This window comes from Vicia villosa, linkage group LG1 (genome assembly GCF_029867415.1).
Source record: "Vicia villosa cultivar HV-30 ecotype Madison, WI linkage group LG1, Vvil1.0, whole genome shotgun sequence".
Classification (NCBI taxonomy): Eukaryota; Viridiplantae; Streptophyta; class Magnoliopsida; order Fabales; family Fabaceae; genus Vicia; species Vicia villosa.
In genome coordinates this window covers 101202195-101217784 of record NC_081180.1, presented here as the reverse complement: position 1 = coordinate 101217784, position 15590 = coordinate 101202195, and the positions used below count along the sequence as shown (strand labels likewise).

Here is a 15590-nt window from a genome sequence, read left to right as displayed (position 1 = left end):
TGGTTGTTAGAGCCATTAAATGATGCAAATAATCTATCTCGATCTTGCGATTTACTTGAACCATAAGCATTGATGAGTGAATTTGACTCTTCAAGAACAACATTGTTATTAGTTTTAGAAAGTAAAGCTACATTATTACTTTCTTCTTGGATAACCATATAATAGATCTTGTTGGAGAAGTTGAATGATTTTGTTGGAGAAGAAAGAGTTCATAGTTTTCTACTGATAGCATATTAATCTCTTAGTAGAGAGAAAGATATAAAGCAATTGAAGTATATAAAGAATAACACTTTGATAAAAATAATCACAGTTTCATTAACAAATAAAAACAGAAGAGAAACTATTGCTATTGGTACATTTATCAACTATAATTTCCAGGAAGAGATTCAAGATGGAACTCATGAGGAAGCATTCCTTATTCTGTCTCAGCCTGCTGTTCCGTATATATGATATGAATATTTAAGTTATTCTGAAGAACCTAAGGTACTTTTTTCGGTTCTATACTTGAAGTGAAGAACAAATGCATCTGTTTAACTTGATGATGGCATATGCTTGTTCTCCAAGAATGATCTAAAGAGAATAAACGCGCGAGGCTTATGAAGAGGAACCTCATGTCCAGCACCTCTTACTGTCACGAAAGTGAGTCCTTTATAAACTTGGCTCCATCCACAAACCTGGCCATTATCATACCAAGGGTACCAATTGATGATGGTTGGCAGCTTCAAAGCAGCAATAGAATATCGAGTTGCAGTGATTGGAAGTACAGCATCAGTGTCTCCACTGCACCCAAAAATTCCAAAGTTAATATACAAGAGTTCTAGATTGCAGAAGATGACAAATTACCTGAAAAATATCTAGTTAAGGTGTACCTGTATACCCATATTCGGAGACCGTCGTTAATAAGTTCTTGATATATAGGAAGCATAGACAATGGAGAATCAGACCAACAATTACAAAGAACATTACTGCACGCCTTCCATGCATAAGAAATTCCTGTTACATTGGCATGAAAGGCCTTTTGAACTTCTGCTCATTCCAGTCAAATTATCAACTAAATCCATATTGCCCGACCATAATAGCAGTTCCAAAACTGTCATGCAAAATCTTTCTGTACAAGAGATCACTTTAATGCTTTAGGATCCCTTGGAAGTGAACCAAATTATGCTGATTATCCTAAAAAATACTCTGCTGTTATCGATTCTAGCGGTGAACCGCTCCAAATGTGCCAAGCTATTGACAAGTACACAGCCTGCATAAAAACCACGATGCGAGCCTGCACAGGACAGTTTTGCTTCAAAGCAAAATTGTTCCAGTCAGCTTATACCACCAGTACCACAGAGGACTAAAATCGTTGCACAATGTTGTCTGGATGCTCTAATACAACGAGAGTCAACTGCCGATTTTCTGATCCAGTTACAACCACAATCAAAACAGCCTGATCCACACAGCATAGTTCATCCACTATCCGACCAAATTAAAGTATCCACAGATCCCATCAACTGCAAAAGATCAAATGTCTAGGCTTATCTAATGACTCTACCAATATCCACACCAAACAAACTGGTTCCATCATATAACTGATGACAATACAAATTTTGGAACAAAATGAAATGTGAAAACATTATTATGAAACAGTCAGTCAGCAGTTGATCCACCCTGCAAAGATAGCTCCAAACATACTGCCAGGAACACCAAACCTACACCTCCTTGGAGTCCACTTCAGTCTTTACCCCCAAAGCATAATTTTCGGGCACATGTAACATTGAGCCACACATCCTACTAACCAATTAGATGTGAAATTTATCCAATTCGCATTTGCTCCTCTAAGACATCCTTGTTGTTTGAATACTTTTTCATCGTGAAAATTCCGAGCCAATTTCTAACAATACACCATATGCATGAAAACATAGGACGACATAAAAATGGTGAGATACGATTTCCAGTATACCAACTACTCTCTTTGAAATATCGTGGAAATTCTGAGCCAATTACTAAAAATATACCATATGCATGAAAAAATAGGACACCATAAAAATAGCGAGATATGATTTCCAGTATATCAACTATTCTCTTTGAAATATCGTGGAAAATCCGAGCCAATTACTAACAATATACCATATGCATGAAAAAATAGGACACCATAAAAATGGTGAGATTTGATTTCCAATATACCACACCCGCCAACACATAGTTTCGAATCAAGACTGATAGCCCACCAATACCAATGCCAGATACACACATTTATCCGCCAACGCATAGTTTCGAATCAAGACCGATAGTCCACCAATACCAATACCAGGTACACACATTTATCCTCCAACGCATAGTTTCGAATCAAGACCGATAGCCCACCAATACCAATATCAGGTACACACATTTATCCGCCAACGCATAATTTCAAATCAAGACCGATAGCCTACCAATACCAATACCAGGTACACACATATATCCGCCAATGCATAGTTTCGAATCAAGACCGATAGCCCACCAATACCAATACCAGGTACACACATTTATCCGCCAACGCATAGTTTCAAATCGAGACCAATATCCCACCAATACTAATACCGGTACACACATTTATGGGATACCATGAACTATTGTTGTGGTACTTAGTTTTTCTGATTATTCAATTTTGACTTCAATTTATGGTTTTTTCATATATCAATCCAATATATGTATGTATTTTTATTTCTTTATTACTGAATCATGACGTTATTGTTATTTTTTTTAAACTCCTACAATGATATTTTGTTGGGAACCAAATACTTTCAAACTTTGTTCAATGACCATTAGAATGAGGCCTATTTTCTAACAACTTTGTCGGATAACTCTGTTTTAATAGAATATTGTTCTGCAGATACATGCCACCAATGCCTAAAAGTTATGGATTACTCTTTCCACCACCATGAATTGTTTCCCTTGTCTCATCTCAAATTTGATCTTCTACTCCCATTTAACCAAGAGGACTTCCTTAAAAACCCTCAAATTTTTTATTCTCAAGCCTCCCTTGGTCTATAGGATTGCCTATCCTCTCTCCCATCCAAAAGAACTGTTTGAACATAGATTCAAACTCGGTAAACATTTGCAAACTAATGTTTTCTACTTAATATAAAACCACAATATTTAGGTTTTAAAATTATGGCAATTGTCGTGGGGCATAGGTCCACCCCTTTGGAGTCAAATAGTTCCGTCCCTGGATACCATATATCGTTTTTTTAAACCAAAACACCATTTTATTGTTAATTAAAAAGGAACAAGACATTCCAAATACAAAACTTAGCAATAAACATACTAGAAAAACAAGCCGCAATACTAGATAAAGCACTCAGCCTACCACTAACAGACAGACCCAAAATAACTGACCAAAACTATAAGAATGCAACACTAGAATAAAATAGAGGCAAAAAACCAGACCCTCTCCTTAACAGCAACCTACACCACACCCTGCAACCAAATCCTTAGAGATACACTACTCAAACTAAAACAGCAACCAGACCTGCGAACTCAAAAACCATCACATCACTGTAGTGAAACTCTAGATTCTCCGCTGCTTACTCGAATATCCAACCGGAACATAAAACAGAAAACTGATGGACCATCTGCCTCAACAGTCAACACTTTCTACAAACCTGCAAAATCAAAATTATGCTAAATTTGAGCCTGCACAGCTCCCAGATTCAGCAAAACAGCTGCAACACCTTCTCGCCACCCAATCTCGCAAACGCCACTAACACCTTAGACATTCCCTTGGATTTGATATCCATTGATCGAGAGTAGTTGAATTCACCAACTTTACTTTTAAGCCACCTCCAAGAAGTCAATTGCACCTCATCAATAATAGCAAAATCATCTTTTTCCACTTGCTTAAAGATTTTTACATTCCACCTCCTCCATTTAATCCAAATGAATGCAAACCAAATTACCAAATATCTCTCCATGATGACACTGCCCCCCCGCAAACAGCCATCTGAACTAAAAAAAAGTTTGAAGCTGCGGAATTATGCAGCACGCTGTGACAATTCAGCCATCTTAGATCTCGCTCCAAGCCTCAAAATCTATCAGACATTAGAAGAACAAATGCTCAACACACACACTCTCTCTCTTCCGTAGCCAAACACGCGAGAATTTTGAGATTCAACCAAGATGCCTCTTTTGATCAAATTATCTCTTGTCGGGACTTTGTTGTGCCACAGTCTCCAAACAAAAGCGAAGACTTTTAGCGGCACCAAATTATACCAAGCATCAGAAAAAACCTTATCTTCATTAGATTCTACTGCCCGACCATCAATGATCACTGCATAAGCTTCTTTGACAGAATACTCATTTTTGAACCATCTCCATCTATCCTTCGTGTCAACTCTCATTCTGACTCTTTGAACCTTTTCTATAATTTCTTTCTCTAACTTCTTGTTATCCTCAACTAGCATTCCATGCCATCTATTAATCCACACATGACTCCCATCTCTTATCTCAATAGATTCTCTTACAACGCATCCTTCTCTACGGATAATCTGTAGAGACCCGGGTATAAATCCTTCAATCTTCTCTCCCCTACCCAGATATCCTTCTAAAATAGAGTTTCTTATCATTCACCAATTTCTCTAAACAAATTATCCTCAAACCAATGCATCCCTCCACCACAAGGAGCTAAATTTGTCTACCCTTTATCCTCCATACCCATTTCGACCGTACTTAAGAATAAGAACTTTGGCCCACAGCTTCTCTTTTTCCGATTAAAAGCGTCCATCTCTACTTCCCAATCAAGGCCAAATTAAAGCTCTTTAGGTCTTTTATCCCCAAACCCCCTTCTCCCTTCGCACGACACACCTTCTCCCACTTAACCCAATTCACTTTTTCTACTTTCTATCCCTCCACCCCACAGAAAATTTTTAAAAGTAGATTCTAGCATAGCGATAATACATGTCGGAGCTTTGAAGAAAGAAACATAGTAGACCGGTAAGGCATACAGGACAACTTTCAGTAGATACGGCCACCCACTGAAATATGTTTTTTGTTCCATGAAAACAACCTATTTCTAATTGTTTCCACCACAGGTTTCCACTCTCGTTCCCTCCAATGATTTCTTCCCACCGGCAGCCCTAAATACTAAAAGTTTACTCCCCCACTTTACAATTTAAAGCTATTGTTGTCATCTGCATATATGTGAAATCTTTACCTCGCCATTTCCAAACTGATATCCGTCAAAAAAGGTTCTTTTTTACACTTCTGGACATCATTAGATTCAGACCCTCTGCCGCTATCAGAAACAAAAACAGAGACAACAGGTCCCCTTGCCTAAGACCTATCCCGATTACAAATTCTTTAGTTGGTCTCCCGTCTCCCATTTACCAACACCGCAATCGTCGTTGATTGTAGACACTCTGCAATCCATCCCCTCCATTTATCATTAAATCAAATTCTCATCATCATATAATCTAGATATTTCCAGTCCATCAAGTCTAATGCTTTCTCAAAATCGACTTTAAAAATTAGAGCTTATTTTTTCCTACGCTTAACATTGTCTACCAACTCATTTGCTATGAGAATGCAATCTAGCATCTGCCTTCTCTCAATAAAAGCAAATTGTGCTTCCGAAATCACCTTATGTAACACCTTTTTTAGTTTGTTTGCAAGCAATTTTGCTAGCACTTTGTACATACAACCAATTAGAGATATAGGTTGGAACTCATTATACGTTACCGGATTAACAAAATTTGGAATTAAGGCTATGAATGAGCTATTTGCACCATGAACTATCCTCCCATTCATATGAAACTCTTCGATTAATCTAATGAAGTTACTTTTAATCACCTCCCAGAACTCTTTAATAAATCCAAACGATACATCATCTGAACCTCGACCTGAACTCTTCCAACTGTCACAATCCCAAAATGTCACTAGAATATACATTTTGTTATTTTTTCCAAATATTATAGCAAGTTGTATACAAGAGAAAAGACTCATGGATTGTAATATAGAGATTAATTAACAGTCTACTTGCTCTCATTCAACACAACTGGCCAATTTAAACAGTTTTAATCCTTGAGTATCTTGAATGTTATAAGGATAACCCGAGATAACAGGAAAATGAGACTACTAACAATAGCTCCATACTTGTTAGTCTGATTCCCTAGGGATTGTGAACACATCTTATGAACACATCTTAGACATAAATTGAATATAACAGCGTCAAAAAATGAAAGGTGACCACTGATCCAAACCAAACTAAAACAGATTAGAGTGCCTGACAAATAGAATGGGTTTAGCAGTGACCTTGACACGGGGTGACGCGTAAGCTTCATGCGCGGAAAGATCAAGAGATTCACTAATCAAACAATTTTGACAAATTCGGAGATTCACTAGTCACTACCAAATTTTTTTCTTAATAGTATAACAATGACTTGGCGTGAAGGCTAAAAGATGACTTATAAATCAACACACTACTTAATTTGATCGATATAGCTAAATACGGTTTATTCAACACACACTAAAATCTTACCAAAATGCTCTTACTCATAGAAAGTAACATCTTGCTGCTTTTTGATCTGGTGGGTTGTTGTATGACCCTCACTTCTTCATTCGAAGAGAAGAAGAAGAAAGAAACATACTCTTTCTTTCCCGTCAATCATGACAACTTTGAACGGATGCCAATCTGGGTCTTTTAGATACTCTTCCCACAATGAACATAGTTCTGTAGCTTTGTCTTCGGCTTCCTCCTCATTATATCTTTGCTTCATAGCTTCAAGGATTGGCTCAGTGTCAACTTTTTTCTTTCACTTTCATAATGTGCTTCACGTTTTTCCAAAGCAATTCAAGCTCACTTTTCTGAGATTCCAGTTGCGATTTAAGCTTTTCGTGATCATTAAAAATCCTTTGGAAGTGATCCTTAGCACTTGCCTGTATTTTCTTCATCTCCAAATTCAAAGATCACGAAATTTAGAATTAATAATCAATTCTTACAATTGTAAAATAAAGTTCAAGTGTAATATTCGTCTGAAATCAATTCAATTAAACTATGCCATATTTTATGGTGCAATCATTGCAATGATTCTAGCAATATTTGGCTATTTCCAGAAACTGGCAGTTGTATGTGTAACCAAAGCACAAGTTGCAAATTAGAAACACAAAAAACTAAACACCCACACAACCACAACACATACAAGTCCTGATCCAAATTAGTGAAAAGTAACTCAGGCTCAATAAATCTACCTTTATTATAAGACTGAATGAGTAAATCGTTTTCTGTCATAGCAGAATTCACATTTTCCGTAGTCTCGGTGTATCTTGCTTCAATCTCAGATAAGTGCTTGTTTTTCACTTGAATAATGTTCGTCAAATTGGACACGAGTTTATCTTGCCTCCGAGCCTCCTCTTCCATAAGTTTCGGTATGGTTTTGACATCAGCCATCTTCGACATACTCATAATCTGAGTGAAAAGCATTTTCTGCTTCGACTATCTCGCCATAAGCTACTTTCTTTTTACTAAACTTTGCCGTCTTGACCTTCTAAGCCTTTAATTGTTCAATTTGTGGAACTTTGTCGGCCTATTGGGCAATGTACACTAGGTATTGGATATCCGATTTGACTAACTTGTGCTCTGGCACTTGGTGAAACACCATGATTTCAAAGTTCTAAACCTATTTAGGTAATCATCAATTATTTCAGCCACCTTCCGCCTCACACTGGCCAATTCTGAGAGTAACGTTCGACTGTCCCATATAGAACTGTTTGTGGAATACTTTCTCCAATTGATTCCAGTTGAAGATGGAATTTGGGGGAAGAGTGGTAAACCACGTGAAGGCATTCTTCGTCAACGAGCTAGGAAAATATTTTATTCTCAGATTTTCAATAGTGATCGGCATAATGTGCCAGGATTGATATTCCAAGATCAACACAGCTCATACAATTTCTATAATGTTCTTGACCATCCAGCCTCTGATTGGAAAAATGGAAATGAACAATGCTTTATCTTTAGTTTTATCCAGCTCGACAATAATAGCAGTTCCAAAACTGCCGTGTTACATCTTTCTGTACAAGAGATCACTTTAATTCTTTAGGATTCCTTGGAAGTGGACTAAATTATGCTGACTATCCTAGAAAATACTCTGTCGTTATCGATTCTAGCGGTAAATCGCTTCAAATGTGCCAAGCTTTCCCACTGTAACACCAAAATCATCCCAAGCTATTGACAAGTACACAGCTGAACAAAAACCACAATGCGAGCCTGCGCAGGACAGTTTTTCTTCAAAGCAAAATTGCTCCAGTCAGGTTAAATCACCATTACCACACGGGACTAAAATCACTGCACAATGTTGTATGGATGCTCTAATACACCGAGAGTCAACTACCGATTTTCTGATCCAATTATAACCACAATCAAAACAGCCTGATCCACAAAGCAGAGTTCATCCACTATCCGACCAAATTAAAGTACCCATAGATCCCATCAACTGCAAAAGATCTAATGTCTAGGCTTATCTGATGACTCTACCAATATCCATGCCAAACAAACTGGTTCCAGCATAAAGCTCAATTAACACTATGACAATCCAAATTCTGGAACAAAATGAAATGTGAAAACATTACTGTGAAACAGTCAGTTAGCAGTTGATCCAATTCTGGAAAAAAATGAAATGTGAAAACATTATTATAAAACAGTCAGTCAGCAGTTGATCCACCCTGCACAGATAGCTCCAAATATACGGCTAGGAACACCAAACCTACACCTCCTTGGGGTCCACTTCAGTCATTACACCCAAAGCATAATTTTCGGGCACATGTAACATTGAGCCACGCATCCTACTAACCAATTAGATGTGTAATTTATCCAATTCAAGAGCATTTGCTCCCCTATGACATACTTGTTGTTTGAATACTTTTCGTCGTGAAAACTCCGAGCCAATTACTAACAATATACCATACGCATTAAAAAATAGGATACCATAAAAAAGGTGAGATATGGTTTCAAATATACCACTACTCACTTTGAAATATCGTGGAAATTCCGAGCCAATTACTAACCAAATACCATATGCATGAAAAAAAATAGGACCCCATAAAAAAGGTGAGATATGATTTCCAGTAAACCAACTACTCTCTTTGAAATATCGTGGAAATTCCGAGCCAACTACCAACAATATACCATATGCATGAAAAAATAGGACACCATGAAAAAAGGTGAGATATGATTTCAAGTATACCAACTACTCTCTTTGAAATATATGGAAATTCCGAGCCAACTGCCAACAATATACCATATGCCTAAAAAAATAGGACACCATAAAAATGGTGAGATATGATTTCCATTATACCACACCCGCCAACGCATAGTTTCGAATCAAGACCGATAACCCCCCAATACCAATACCAAGTACACACATTTACCCTCCAACGCATAGTTTTGAATCAAGATCGATAGACGACCAATACCAATACCAAGTACCCTCATTTATCTGCCAAAACATAGTTTTGAATCAAGACCGATAGCCCACCAATACCAATACTAGGTACACACATTTATCCGCCAACACATAGTTTCGAATCAAGACGGATAGCACACCAATACGAGGTACAAACATTTATCCGCCAACACATAGTTTCGAATCAAGACCGATAGCCCATCAATACCAGGGACACACATTTATCCGCCAAAGCATAGTTTTGAATCAAGACCGATAGCCCACCAATACCAGTACCAGGTACACACATTTATCTGCCAACGCATAGCTTTACACACATTTATCCACCAAGGCATAGTTTTACACACACTTTCCCGCCAACGCATAGTTTCGAATCAAGACCGATAGCCCACCAATACATGTACCAAGTATACACATTTATCCGCCAACGAATAGTTTTACACACATTTATCCGCCAACGCATGGTTTTACACACATTTATCCCGCCAACGCATAGTTTCGAATCAAGACCGATAGCCCCCCTATTCCAATATCAGTTACCCACATTTATCGGATACCATGTACTATAGTTGTGGTACTTCATTTTTCTGAGTATTCAATTTTGAGTGAAATTGAGGTTTTTTCATATATCAATCTAATATATGTACGTATTTAAATTTCTTTATTACTGGATTTAAGCTGAGCATAAGAAAATGTGAGATGGAATTAGTAGAATGATGAGACAAATAAACTCAGCATCTGTGGATTCCATCTCTGCGGTTGTCTGGCCGCTGCTCAATTACAACAAAACTACCAAATTTCTGAAAACAAGTTTATCAGAAACAAGCAGTTGCTATAATCAAGCTTTTTATATACGCACGGACTCTTCAACGAGAAAACAACATGCAACTGTTTCTCCATCCAAGAATCAAATAAGTGCGAAAAAACGTCAAAAGATCTAAAAGAAGAAATAAATTTCATAAAAATCAAGAATTCGTAATAAAATGAAAAGTTTCGGGGCTCATATCAAGTGTAAACTTGAAAAGATTATCGCAGTAGGAAATAAATCCAATTCAATTTGAAGGGACGAAAAGATGAAGAGGAAAACGAAGAAGACGGCAAAATATGAGATACCAAAGCCAGACAAAATTCTGACAATTAATTTTGTTTTTATTTTATTTTGATATTGATATTTGATTTCCAGACAAAATAGCACACCATAAAAATGGTGAGATGTGATTTCCAGTATACCAACTACTCTCTTTGAAAATATCGTGGAAATTCAAAGCCAATTACCAATAGCCCACCAAAACCAATACTAGGTACACACATTTATCCGCCAACGCATAGTTTCGAATCAAGACCGATAGCCCACCAATACCAATACTAGGTACACACATTTATCCGCCTACGCATAGTTTTGAATCAAGACCGATAGCCCACCAATACCAATACCAGGTACACACATTTATCCGCCAACGCATAGTTTCGAATCAAGACCGATAGCCCACCAATACCAATACCAGGTACACACATTTATCCGCCAACGCATAGTTTCGAATCAAGACCGATAGTCCACCAATACCAATACTAGGTACACACATTTAACGGCCAATGCATAGTTTTGAATCAAGACCGATAGCCCACCAATACCGTTATCAGGTACACACATTTAACGGCCAACTACCGATAGCCCACCAATACCATTACCCGGTACACATATTTATCCGTCAATGCATAATTTCGATCTTAGACCGATAGAAAAACAATTTTCATTAAAATCAACATTCGTAAAGAAAAAACCCAATCGTAAAGAAAAAACAAATTTCATAAAAATCAAGAATTCGTAAAGAATATGAAAAATTTCAAGGCTCATATCAAGTGTAAATTATGAAAGATCTTTCACAGTAGGAAAAAAACCCAATTCAATTTGAAGGGACGGAAAGATGAAGAGGAGAAAGAAGAAGGCGGCAGAATCTGAGATACCAAAGCCAAACCCCTTCGATGAAAAGAGATGGCGGCACCTTCAAATTCTGACCTACTAGTATTTTTTTTTCTTGATTTTGAGATGGAATTGGAATTGGTATTTCCTACTAAAGGCCTCTCTCATTATAATCATCGCCCCTTTCGATTCGACCTTCAACAGAATAGCTGAAGGTAGTGACAATAGAATTTAACCCACGAACACCATTATATAGAATAGAGCCTCGGCGACCAGTTTTAAGCTTTTACTTTTCCTAAAATATTTTGATATATACAAAATCTGATTTAAAAGATTTGATTTAAAAGATTAAGGAAAGATCTGATTTAAAAGATTAAGGTAGATCTGATTTAATTAAATGTATGTAACAAAATTATTTTATAAATAAAAATTAATTACAATTATTTATTATTATTATTATTATAATATAAGAGAAAGATAAATAGAGAGTAGAGAATAAAAATATATATTTTGTGAAAGTGAATTTAAAATATCTAAAAATATATTTTGTACTTATATTTTTTAGGTACTCAGTCTAATTTCAAATATGTTTTAAATTAGCATGGATAAGAAAAGTACACAATGTTTCAATTATATGAATGTGCTAACGTTCAACAATATTATTTTATTGTGGACAAGATTATTGATGTATTATATGGTTGATGGGGCATATTAACAAGATTATTGATGTATTTTATGGTGATGTACTTTTAACCATAAAAGAATTAGAAAATTTCTTTAGCCACCTCCCTATGGGGTCACTCCCAGCGAAATTCCCAAAATACCCCTGCTTCGGAAATGAACTTCCGAAGCGCTTTTTTTTTTAAAAAAATTTCCATAATTCGGAAGTGCATCTCCGAAAACACCTCATGGGGGGTGTCTTCGGAGATGAACTTCCGAAAATACCTCATGGGGGGTGAGTTCGGAAGTTCATTTCCGAATTATGCAGAAACTGTGTTTTTTTTTATGTTTTATCTAAAACAGTCTCGCATTTTAATTAAACGTAAACGCCAAATAAAATAAGCAATAGATAAACTGAAAATAGTAATATGATAAATAAACAAAAAAAAATACTAATCCGATGAAAATAATATATACAAACCGAAACAAATAAAAATAGTGTGCTAAAGATACAATCCGAAAACAAAAAATAAATAAACCCGACCACTACTGGGTGTGCCTAACCCTCTCACCCTGGGCCCTCCTCTGCCGCCTGTACCCCGCCGCACGGCCCGCATCAGTGACGATCATCTCCATCACGGCGACTGCATCTGGACCGCCCTGATGAACGACACCTCGATCCAACGCGTCCCGCCCAAGCATCTCTATCCGCTGGCAGATCGGCAGGAGATCAATGGCGTGGTCATCCTCGGCCTGCTGGTTCTCCAGGATCTCCTCATGTGTTGGCCTAGGAGCGCCGGGAACGTCGGGTCTCAGCAGAGGATGGGACACCCGGTAGAACCATGTGACGTACCCCTCCTCACTGTGTCAGTCCTGTGTGACCCGAGTGAGACGGTACTCCTGCGGTACCACATGATGCTGCCAGTCCTCCCATATGGCAGTGAGCTGCACTCGGTTCACTGTGTCGGGAGCAGCCTCAAAGGGTGACCTGGGTCTCCGCTGCACGAATCCGAACTGACGCATGCACCGCTCAGGGAGATACCGGACCATGATGGTAGTCCCGCATGCCAGCCAGCCTGAATATAGAGCAATGCCGTCAAAGGGGACAATCTGAGCGTAGTCGACGAACGGCCTCCAGGTGACGTCGTCGTGCATCGTGCGGTCCAGGTACAAACGGTATGGTCCCACCACATCGTTCCCCCTCTGGAGAGCGTATCTGGCGGCCCTGGGCATGGCGTCCACGTACACAGGATCGATGTGAAAGCCGTGGATGCGGGAGAAGTAGGAGATGATCCAACTCTGAAACAGAAACACGATAATGTATTAAAAATAAATACGAAACATAAATAAATAAATAAATACGATAATGTGTTAAAATAAAACGTACCGTAAATAGTGTGCAGGATCCGACCAACTGCCTCGTCCTCCAGTTGGAGGCCTCATTTAGCTTCTGGTAGAGGTATGCTAGAGTAGCTGCCCCCCAGTTCCACTGGTGAACGGTATCCAGGTCCATGAAGTAGCGGAGGTAGGTCACGTCGACGTACTTGGCACTCTTATCCACAAAGCATGCAGCGCCTACCACATGCATGTACCAGCACCGGAGAGCGCAGCCGCGGTGATACTGTGTGAATAGCTCGTCACCCTCACCCTCAGCCTCGGCAGCCGCGTCCAGGTGGTGCTCAAAATAAGTGATCAGTGTGGTGAACCGGACATGAGGCCCAGATGTCGTGACGCACTCAAAGTGAGCAACCTCGTGCTCCATGCCCAAATAGAGCGTCATCCACTCAATGGCCTCGACCCTCTGGATCCAGGAGTGGTGCAACAGTGGCCCCCTAATAGGCAGGTGGAGAAGACACTGCACGTCGTGCAAGGTGATCGTCATCTCCCCAACCGGCAGGTGGAAAGAGGACGTCTCCTTGTGCCAGCGCTCCACAAATGCCCCCTGCATGCCGGTGCTGATGGTGGTGTAACCCGGCATGTAGAGCCCGCAAAGCCCTGAACCTCGCACATGGTCGTTAAACCACTCAGCTGTTGGTTTAAACAGACTAAATATCTTCCGAGCGTGATTCACCATTTTCAACGGCTCTCGCTCCTGTTGAAAAAAAAAACAAATAAACTACATATATTAAATAAGCGACATATATTAAATAAGCGACAAATAAACGGTTAAACTATAAAAAATGGTGACAATTAAACGGTTAAATTAAAAAAATACCTCTCCCTCCCAGATCCGCCGAGCGACGTGATCGTGGTAGTGAATCATCACAGAGGTGTCAAAGGGCCCTCCCGGATAGCCGTCCTCCTGCTCATCCTCCTCCCCGGCTGGAGGGTCAACTTCCGGTACCCCCTCCGGCTCGTGGTAAGTCACTGCCGCCACCTCCTCCTCCTCCTCTCGCTGGCGGGAAGAAGATGCCCGAGCCAGCCGACTCCTAGATCCTGAACCAGATGTACCCTCTCCCACGTACACGGGAACTCGCACACGGCGTCCCCGGCCTTGCCCCCGTCCCTGGGTCGACGCCAGCTGCGCCGCCGCCCGCTCGCGTCTAGCCGACGCAGTCTGGGACTCTCTCCCCTGTCTGATGCGTGCTGGTTGGTTGCCTGACATGTTCCTGTAAACAATCGAAATCGATTAATATGCGAGACAAATGAAAAAACAAAAAAAAAATGAACTTCTGGTACAGTTCGGAATGGGATGGAGGTGTTTTCGGAAATGAACTTCCGAAACACCCCTGCGCAGACCTTCAATACAGCCTCCAATGGCAGACCCAAAAAACCTAAACCAAAACTACTTTTATGCCAACTAAACATCCTAATATCAGTATTAACCTATCTTAATGTGATTTTTTCAGTTTCTAAACACCCTATTAGAGTTTATTCAAATAGATCTAAAACTTGAAAAAACAATGTAGAACTTACCAACTAGTGTTTGATGATGAGTTTGGAAGAAGACTTGGGAATGCTCTTTGATCTTACACTTGATTTTGGCAGAAAATTTGAAGAGGGGTTGTGTTTTGATTTGAGTTAGGGTAAATGAATGGGGGGGAGTGTTTATTTAAATCTGCAGAACGCGCAGTATTTCGGAAGTGAACTTCCGAAATGTTGTTTTCGGAAATGAACTTCCGAAATAAGACAACTTTTTCAAAAAAAAAGGAGCTTTCGGAGATGCATCTCCGAAAACGCCTTTTTCTTGCATTTCGGAAATGAACTTCCGAAGTCAGGGGTAGTTTGGATTTTTCACCAGAGGTGGACTAGAAGGTTGGGAGGTCTATAGAGAAATTTCCAAGAATTATCACTAGCAAAATGTGAATAGAACCATAAAACTAATTTTGAATCTTCTTTAAAAAAAAATGAAATACATCTAATAGTTTTGAAATATAAATCTACATACATCTAAAAAGGACAAAAACATATAATTCTTACAAGGGTGAGTGGGATTCTTACAATTGAAGTTTGACTTAGTTCCCATACATCAAAATGAACGACATAAAAAAAAAAAGATAATTAGCTTATATCTAATACTATTAAGGTAGAGTACCTTAGGCAACAAAACCTGAATTGGGTGTATCCCTAATTTGGACTCTGGTCCC

The 15590-nt window shown here is 39.0% G+C and overlaps 1 long non-coding RNA gene and 1 pseudogene across 2 annotated transcripts; both read right to left on the bottom strand.

Annotated features, from left to right (window-relative positions):
• Positions 1-277: 277 nt before the first annotated feature.
• LOC131643725 (uncharacterized) lies at positions 278-11644 on the bottom strand. Of its 2 annotated transcripts, XR_009296277.1 has the most exons (4): positions 7213-11644; positions 6503-6909; positions 870-1879; positions 278-780 (listed from the first exon to the last, which is right to left on the bottom strand). It is a non-coding gene; the product is annotated as an uncharacterized LOC131643725 (long non-coding RNA). The 2 variants fall into 2 exon arrangements; XR_009296276.1 differs by having other exon boundaries at positions 870-6909.
• Positions 10113-10244, bottom strand: LOC131645571 (small nucleolar RNA snoR143; annotated as a pseudogene).
• Positions 11645-15590: the final 3946 nt, after the last annotated feature.